The following is a 10,109-nucleotide window of genomic DNA, read 5'->3' as shown; positions in this document are numbered from 1 at the left end:
ATGTCCACTTTTATTAATACAAAATCATTAATTTGAACAAGAAACTTTTGAATTAATATTTTGTCATGTGGGTTATTAGCCTTCCATAACTTTTTGTTCTCTATCTTGTATACTTTTAATGACATAGACTATATGTGTTACATTTAATTTAGTCTTTAAGCCTCTGTGGTTAAAACTACTAGTTTTTGTGAGAGTTTCAGCATATCTTTTGTCACAGAAAGTGTAGAAACAAAATAGTGGTAATAATAGAAATCAAATACCAACATTCTGAATACTTACACTAAATAAGGCCAATAATTACATTTCCATTGCTCAAAAGTTTTTCATTTGCTGAAGAAAAAGGAGACCATCTGCTGAGGAAGTGATGGCAGAGTAACATTAGGAACTTCTTGAAGCATAGGAATGTTACAATGTCAATCTGCTTTATGCTAATGTGCAGGACATATTTCATGTAACAGTTTCCTCTATTTTTGTATTTTCTTACAGTGCATTCACTTTCTATTCAGTTCCTGCCTTCTCTTAACCACTCCTGTATCCTTCTTGTCCTGCTTAGAATTTCAGACAGACACGGTATAAGGGCTGGAAGGAGACAGATTCTATAGGAATAAGAAGTAAATGGAAATCTGTGGTGTTCTGTTAAGCTAAGTCCTAACTTACAAAAGTGGTGTTATAATTACTGCATGATGTGAATAAACAAGACAGACTTGAGCATACATTTATGGCTAGCTTTATTCAGAAAAACACATGAAGTTTACATTATATCCTCTGTGTACTACTCTCTGCAGTATACTTCCAACTTCTGTGAATGCTTCTTGTGTTGCATATAACATTCATATGCTTAAGAATTATATATATGAGATCACTAATATGACGAAAATAATTTCCATCCTAATAAATCTTGTTGATTAGGAGACTAAGTGAAGAATGAAAATTGTATATCTGTATGAAAGATTTTACCTATTCCTCCTTTCTCTTCAAAAGATTAAAAATCTTCATGTGATTTCAAAAGCTCTACCTTTTAGGATGGCTGGTTTCAGGAACTCCTAATGGTCTATAGGGTCTTTTTGCAGAACCTTAACACTATCCATTGAGCTCTTCATTAGCAGACATGAAATTATTTGGAATTCTACTTCCTGCTGTGAAGTTGTCCACATTACAATGTTCATGCCTGTGGCAGTCTTAGCAGCCATATCAGGTACTAAATGGGCCATAAAGTATACTAACATGTCTTACATAGGTCTTTTGCAGAAAAAGAGAGAGGAAAAGAAAAAGGCAAGGTACTTTCAAGATTATTAATGATGAAACAATGAAGATATGAGCAAGACACACTGCATTTGCCAATGCTGTGTTTGTTACAGAGCATTTACTATACATAAATATTTGGGGTCTAATTCTACTATTAAAAACTTTTTGACAGCAAGTATGGAATACAGTCTCTTGGTAACTAATTGGAAACTTTTTGTTCAAGACTGAGAAAATGGCAGGGCCTTATTTAGCTTTAAAAATTCTTAATGCATTCTATAAAAATGTCGGTTTGGACTCAGACAACCCAAAGTGCTTAGACTCATTAATCAAATCTTGCGATCAGTGTGTTTAAGAAATGCATTTTATCCCTTAATGGTTTGTGCTTTTACTTTATCTAGTATTTCTATTCTTGGGGGTTTTTTTTGTGGGTTTGTTTTTTGCTGTTGTTGCTAACATTGTCTACTTCTAAAGTTACTTATTTTTTAGCATTATAAAACATATCAGACATGATTTTAGCTGAGTATTGTTATTCACTCTAATAAACTATACAAATGCACCAGAATTTCAAAACATGACAGAAATATAAACATTGAAAACAAAAATGAAACATTAGAAATTTTTTTTGAGTTTAATTACATAATATTTCAGAATTAATGAAGCGCCCAAAATAGTAGTTATCATTAAAAATACTTGTCACCACTTAGAAGTGGAGAAACAATAGTTATAATGTTCAATTGTTGAAGTTCTAGAAGAAAAATACCCTATACCTTATTCCTTCTTGCATACCTACATGAGACCCAGCTGATGCTCAAAAATTTAAGAAACTCTCTAGCCTAGAATGCTAGTAGTTAATTATATATATTTGACAACGCCTCAAAGATAAATGGAGTTATGTAGCAGTAATAATTTTTCACTGAATCAATCTGACAATAGCTTTCCTCTTAATTTCTTGCATGATCTCTAATCTTGGTTTCGGAAAGATACACGGAAAGAAATTCTGTAAGTATCTGAGTATAGTAAGAAGTTTTAGGCTTCCAAGAAAACTTTCAAGGACATCAGTTTCCACTTTCTGGGGTGTAAAAGTTGTGATAAAAGGCTGTGAATGGCTGACACTTTTTGTTAAAATACCTTTATTGCCTCAGAGTCTGAAGTGGCAGCTGTACAAATGGGGTTACAGCAACCTTATATATATTTTACAGGTGGTCATCTTTCTCTAGCACTTAACTCAGAAGAAATTAGATGTGATTCATTACTTTATTAACTGTAATAGAAATTTTACTATTGAAGCTACATTGGAAGGATGACTTATAGTCAAGGCATTAGACTAATAAAGATGCAATGTGTTAAAACAGCTTAGCAACCTTTTTTACTGGTTTTCATTAGATCGCTTTTATCCACAGGTAGCTAACTTATGCTTTATGAGAAACTTAAAAATCAGGTACACCTTTTTTTTTGAATTGTCAAATATCTCTTAGGCTGCCAGCTTTTCTAGAATCTCTCTCATTGCATTTGTGTAGCACTTAGCACAATATAGTCATGGCATTGCTTGGTTCCCTTAGATACTGTTGTGATAATGAAAATCTATCTCTAGACTTAAACATGAGGTCAGTAACATGTTCTGCAAAGGCTAGAATCTTTGGATTTGGGCTTTTTTTGTTTGTTTTGGTTTGGTTTTACTAATTTTAAAAATTATTCAGTGGTTGTTCAGTAACTAATATTTTATATTTTAATTGTTATATCAAAAGTTGTTAGTTCTAATATTAAATATGAGAATTGATTCTCTGGAGACACAGACCTGCTGAAATGAATAAGAATATTCAGTGAGGATAAAGCTGTCAGAACCTTCATTTAAAAAGTATACTGCTGTTAAGAGCAATGAAAATTTACCAATAACTACTAGCTGTAGAAGGTGTCCAAAATACACTTTTTTAATGACAGTTGTTGTAAAAGTCACATAGTTGTTGCCACAGATAACATTGCTAGAAGTGACAACCAAAAAAACATATTAACAAAAGAGAAACCAAATCCGTGATGTCATGAATGGTGCACGCTGTCTCATATGATGAGAAATTTATCTGCACAAGCATAGAGAAGAGTGAATCCCACAAAGTAACCCATCAAAATCAGTTCCATTTACACTTGCCTAATGTTCAAGTTTGATTCAGACAGCCTATGTCTAAAGTCAAGTGTCTGGGTTAAACTGCACAGTGGACTGTAAATAGTGTGGGTTGCTTCATTCACTCCCAGCATACAAATAAATGGATCTCCCACAGTGACATGTCCAAAGGAAGCAAGGGATGGACAGATCTGTTTGGTTTTGGATGCCAGTCTTAGCTAGGGCCCAGAAAGCAACTACAACATTATAGCAGCCTCTCAATCATTCAATTTAGTTCTTTAAAAAAGAATAGATGTAATACCTTTTTAAGAGAGGTAAACTAAAAAATAGAAGTTACAATTTCATAAAAGCTTATAACCATTCTCCTCATTCTGAGATCCACCCTAATGCTGCCCTTGGGTAACAAACGTCCCTGTTGTGAGCAGGAGGTAAGCCTAAATATCAGTACAGTACCTCCAGACTGAAAATTTAAGAGTGCAAGAACTACGTTGGTTTGGAGACCAAGTCTTAAATAGTAAATTACAAGTATTATACTAGTGACTGATTATTCTGCTAAAGTTCATAAAAAATCCCAAAGCTTGAATATATTTGCAGTAACTAGTGTGTTAAAGAATAGCTGAAAAAATTAACAGTTTTGATACCAGATGTACTTTGTAAATAATAACAGGAACATTTAATCAGAAGAATGTATTATTGGAAATCTTGGAACAAGGACATCCTGGAGCAAGTAAGTCTGAAGAGGACACCTAGTAAAGATGTTTGGAAAACATCCAAAACTTGGCAAGCAAACCTAAGATCCATGTACCCTCAGCTGAACTAACCTCATTATAATACTAAGAATCATGCCCCCAAGTCAAAGGACCCTTGCCCAGGTCAAGACCCTTCCTTACAGAGAGTGCATAGTATAAAGAAAGGACAGTGTATCTATCTTCAAATGAATGAGAGGCTTGCAAGAACCAATAAGAAAGAGATGTGATTAGGTATGATTGTGAGATAACTGATAATCAGTGCTCTGAGTGCATAAAATGCTGCTGTGTGATCATCAAGGTGTGCTAGCTTTCTGGAGCTACCACCTAGCACCCATCTCTGCAGAAATGAAATAAATACGCGATGTCTCTCCTGAGTGTGTGACAATTGACTTAGTGCACAAATCTGCTTTTTGGACAACAGTGGAGTGGTTCTGAGAAACAAATGTATATAAATTTCCATCTGTTTACAGACAGAATAAAGGGCTACATTCAGCAAATACATGTCTTGTGATGAACACTTCAGTCAGCTAAGAATAATAATGCAGCTTCAAATGTCTCATAATCTTTCCTACAGGCTTCTCTCTCAATAAGACGTGGGCTCTCGTATGATCCTGAGACTCCTAAGACCAGGCTGGATTTCGGTACATGCACCTGAATTTAACTGAATAATTACACAACCATTTGCACAAAAGACAGTCCAAATCACACAAAGAACCTTCCAAGACTAGGAAGTTTTGGAAATATGTGGATGTATTGCAGAAAGTAGATTATAAAAATCACAATCCACTGCAAATAAAATTTATACAGGATTTTTCAGGAAAGATTAAATAATTAAAAAAAAATATTCAAACTGGTGCTCCAAAAATTGCCTTCAAACATTGAATGAAAATGGAAAGTACATTTAAATTCATAACAGGTACAAAAATCTAAGGTATCGTGAGCACAAAAAAACCCCAAAAACCTTTACACAATGTAGTCCATTTAAAAACCCTTTTTTAAATTACCCCAAACTGTACGTTGGTACAGAGCAACATCTCTTTTATCCCTTAGGCAAAAAGAAAAATGTAATAATAATTAACAATCTTTTTAAATAGTTTTCGTGAGTGAATCAAGTCCTGTTTTCACTACCTTATATAACTTCCCAATCACTGTCAGTATGTCTAAAGCTATTATTACTTCATTACATTACTGGCTTGACATACACATTGGAACTACTGTGAACAGACACAAAGCAGAAAGGAAGGCACATGTAAGTAACAAGATTCACTTTTGATTGTATTTCATGGAGAGAATCATTATACCTCTATGAGATAACACTAAGCTGTTTTGTGATGTTTCAAAACAATGGCCCTTGCATTATTTTGAGTTACTTTAAGTAAATGTTGAGAATCTCCTTGCGCTAAGAATCATTAAGTTATCAATTACAGCTGTGTGAAAAAGAGTGCAGACATTTATACACAGAGATTGCTTGAATATTGCTTAAAAATATCGGTAGATTGGACCCCAGCACCTCATCTCTATGTTTATATTAATATTTAGGTTTTACTTTTTAAAAAAATATTAGCAGGATTGAGGAATTTAAGGTTTCTTTTTCAAAGAGATTTCTTCTAGTGGGGTTTTTTTTAGGTTTTTTTTTTTTTCAGTGGGAACAGATCATTTACGGTGAAATTCATCTAACCTAATTTTTTCTGGCAAAATTAGTCATCTGATGTGATTTAGACCTCTGGGGTTACAGGACTGGCTCTAGAACCTGCAGATAAGTCTTCAGGGTGTCTCCCTAACAAACCATTACAGAAAAGCACCTGCAGAAAGAGATTTATTCTCCCTGTCTCAGACCCTGATGCAGATAGAGTGAATCATCACTGCAGGTGTCTGTTCCTCTTCAGTCTGGAAGGAACCAGGAGGCCTAACTGTGGCCTGATGTTTAACTGTTAGATGACCACGTCCTTTCTTGAGGCCGCAGCGTCTGCCTGCATCGTCGGCCGGGCTTTTTTTTTTTTTTTTTTTTTTTTTTTTTTTTCTGTACATGAAATGAAAATTCAAATGCAGCTGTGCTGGAGACAAAAGAAATCAACAGTACTCTGCAAATATATTTTTTCCACCTACATACTCTTCCCTGATAAAGAAATACATGGACTGGGCTATTAAAACAAATGGAGGAAAAGAGGAGAGATTTTAGGAAATCCTCTTCATTTTTTTCCCTTCTCATTGTTGCCTTACTGAGGTGATGGAATGGAATAGGGAACATGTCTCTGTATAGGTACTGTAGGAGCAACTGTATGTCACTGTAGGTCACAGACCTTATGCCCATTACAGAAATTATACTTGACAACACCATGAAACATGATTTCTTCCAGTAGAGGCTTCATATGACTACTTCACACAAATTTCCTTCTTTCTCTAATTTATTATTAACTTTACATTACATTTGTTTTTAGAATTTAAATATTAATTTAAATATATCAGAATGTAAATATAACTAAATAATATTTTTTACTTTAATGACCTGTTATTGTTTGCTTGACTTACTACATTTACTTCCCTTACTATAAAATAAAATTCCAAGTAAAATTACACACTTACAAGGTGTTAATAATGCATATCTCCTAACTGAAAGAGACAATAATTTATGTCCACTGTGGGTGCCTAAAATTTAAGCACTAGTATGTCAAGTTAATTCAGTGTCAGCTGTGTATTTTCACATATTCAGATTTTCTATTACCTTTGTTTCACTCTACATTTGAAAATGGATTGCAAACAGTCACAAACATGGAAGCTGTAATATACTTTGAAATGAGAGTGTGCAGAAAAGAATCCAACAGAAAATGTAATAAGATACTAATCACGTTCTAAGTTACTGTGCAATTTTAATTTTGCTCATATTCTGTAGTTCTAGTTTAAAACAAAATAAGATGAAAACTGAATTATTTCCAGAGTTTAAAAAAAAAATGTGTGCAAGCAAAAGTATATGGCAGCTCAAATTAACTGTATAGGTGAATTGCTGAAGTTTGAATGATACATTGGAGGTAAGAACATACTGAAATGATTACTGGACTTTACACCTATCAATAACCTGGGTGCCCTTAGACTGCAAAAAATCATGGTAGTGACATTATATCTTACATGGTAAAAAAGAAAGTTTCATTTCAAAATAATGGCTGTTTATGTTTGGGAAACATGTATGTAAGGACAATGCTGAGCCCATAGAGATGAAACAGCATTCAAGGGAGGTAGTACCAGCTGATTTGGAGATCAGAGCTGCATAATAAATATATATATGGCTATATATTATTTTTGTTCCCAGAACTGTGATCTGTAGTATGTGGTCACAGTGTATTTATTTATCTTCAGAAGAGTTTTATTTTTTAAAAAAAATTGTCTTGTCTTTGTTGAAGATCTTTATGCTCCTATAATGCTAGATCTTTTCACAAGCCTTTTGAGAGAGAGAGACAGATTAGCATAGTCCTCAGGCCATTTCATTTACTAAATCCTCAAATTTTGCTTAAAGCAAATAAGCAGACCCTCCCTCCCCCCCACCCTAAGCACCTCATCTACCTGTCTTTTAAATACCTCTGGGGATGGGGACTCAACCACCTCCCTGGGCAGCTCATTCCAGAGCCTGACAACCCTTTCTGTGCTCCAGAACAGAACCAGTACCCCCAGGTCTTTTTCTGCCAGGAAGATTTCCAGCCACTCTCCCCCAAGCCTATAGCGTTGCATGGGGTTGTTGTGATCAAAGTGCAGGACCTGGCACTTGGCTTTGTTGAACCTCATACAGTTGGCCTCGGCCCATCGATCCAACCTGTACAGGTCCCTCTGCAGATCCCTCCTCCCCTCGAGCAGAGCGACACTCCCACCCAGTTTGGCGTCATCTGCAAACTTTCTGCAAACTTAATGAGGGCACACTCAATCCCCTCGTCCAGGTCATTGATAAAGATATTAAACAAGACCGGCAGAGATGTTACTAGGAAACTACCTGGTCTGGTGCAGCCAGAGGTGAGGTTGTGGAGACAAGTCCAAAATAGATCTAAAGGGACTTCAGGGCACTGGGGAGATTGGTTGAAGGATCAGGAGCACAGGTAGTGTTTTCCTCAATCCCATCAGTGGCAGGGAAGAATACTGAAAGCAGCAGGAAAACTCAGCTGATTAGCATGTGGCTCAGAGTCTGGTGCCATTGGACAAACTTTAGGTTTTTTGATCATGGGGAGGTTTAGATGGCATCAGCCCTGCTGACAACAGTTGGAACTCAGCTATTGCAAAGGGGCAAAAGGATACTCACTCATGAGTTGGTGGGGCTCACTGAGAGGGCTTTAAACGAGGTTTGAAAGGGGAAGGAGATATAATCAGGCTCACTAGAGAGGAGCCTAGGCGTGTCATGCCAATGCTGGGAGGAAAATCGATAGCCCAACTGAATTGCAACTATACCAATGCATACAACATGGGCAAGAAACAGGAGGACCTGGAAGCCATTGTGCAGCAGGATAGCTGCACCATCACAGAAACATGGTGGGATGCCTCTCATGACTGGAGTGTTGCAGTGGATGGCTATAAGCTCTTCAGAAGGAATAGGCAAAGAAGGAGAGGTGGGGGGTAGCTCGGTATGTTAGAGTGTTTTGATTGTACAGAACTCAACAATTGCTATGATGAGGCCAACTCCTTATGGGTAATAATGAGGGGTATTGTGGTTTAACCCAGAAGGCAGCTGAACACCACAAAACTGCTCACTCACTCCCTGTCTCTCAGTGGGACGGGGGAGAGAATCAGGGGAAAAAAAAAAGTAAACCCCATGGGTTAAGATAAAGACAGTTTAATAAAATAGAAGAGGAAAAGAATAACAACAATAACAACAACAATAATAATAATAATAATGGTAAGAGAATATACAGAATATACAAACCAAGTGATGCACAATACAACTGCTCACTGCCTGTTGACCAGTACCCAGCCAGTCCCAAGAAACGATCCCAAGCTGCCCTGGTTGTGCCCCCTCCCAGCTTCTTGTGCACCTGGCACAGCAGGGGAACCTGAAAAAGTCCTTGACTGGTCTACGCACTATTTAGCAACAACTAAAACATCAGTGTGTTATCAACATTCTTCTAGTATTAAATCCAAAACAAAGCACTATGCTAGCTACTATGAAGAAAATTAACTCTATCCCAGCTGAAACCTGGACAAGGTGGAAGGCCAATAAGGCAGATATCCTGATGGGAATCTGTTATACACCACCCAATCAGGATTAAGAGGCAGATGAAGCATTCTAAAAGCAGCTGGTAGATGTCTCACAATCACAAGCCCGTGTTCTCGTGGGTGGGTGTTCAACTTAGAGGATGTCTGCTGGAAATACAACATAGAAGAGAGGAAAAAGTCTAGGAGGTTCCTGCAGTGTGTGGAAGAGAACTTCATGAGACAGCTGGTAAGTGAGCCTACTAGGGGAGGTGTCTCACTTGACCTGCTGTTTACAAACAGAGGACTGGTGGAAGAGGTGGTGGTCGGAGGCCATCTTGGCCTTATCAACCATGGAATGATAGAGTTCTTGATTCCTGGCAAAGTAAGGAAGGGGGTCAGCAAAATCACCATCACAGACTTCCGGAGGGCAGACTTTGGCCTGTTCAGGACACTAGTTGACAGAGTCCCTTGGGAGACAGTCCTGAAGGGCCAAGGGGTCCAGGAAGGCTAGGCATTCTTCAAGAAGGGAGTCTTAAAGGTGCAGGAGCAGGCTGTCCCCATGTGCTGGGAGATGAATCGTCAGGGAAGAGGAATGGCCTGGCTGAACAGGGAGCTTTGGCTGGAACTTGAGAAAAAGAGGAGAGTTTACCACTTTTGGAAGAAGAGGCAGGCAACTCAAAAAGAATACAGGGATCTCATTGCAGACAGAAAATTAGAAAGGCAAAAGCCCAGCTAGAACTTAATCTGGCCACTATTGTATGGGATAACAAAAATGTTTTTACAAATACATTAAAAACAAAACAAGGACAATCTCCATCCTTTACTGGGAGGGG

This window comes from Egretta garzetta, unplaced genomic scaffold (assembly GCF_000687185.1).
Source record: "Egretta garzetta isolate BGI_Z169 unplaced genomic scaffold, ASM68718v1 scaffold55, whole genome shotgun sequence".
Taxonomy (NCBI): Eukaryota; Metazoa; Chordata; class Aves; order Pelecaniformes; family Ardeidae; genus Egretta; species Egretta garzetta.
This window is presented reverse-complemented; position numbering follows the sequence as displayed.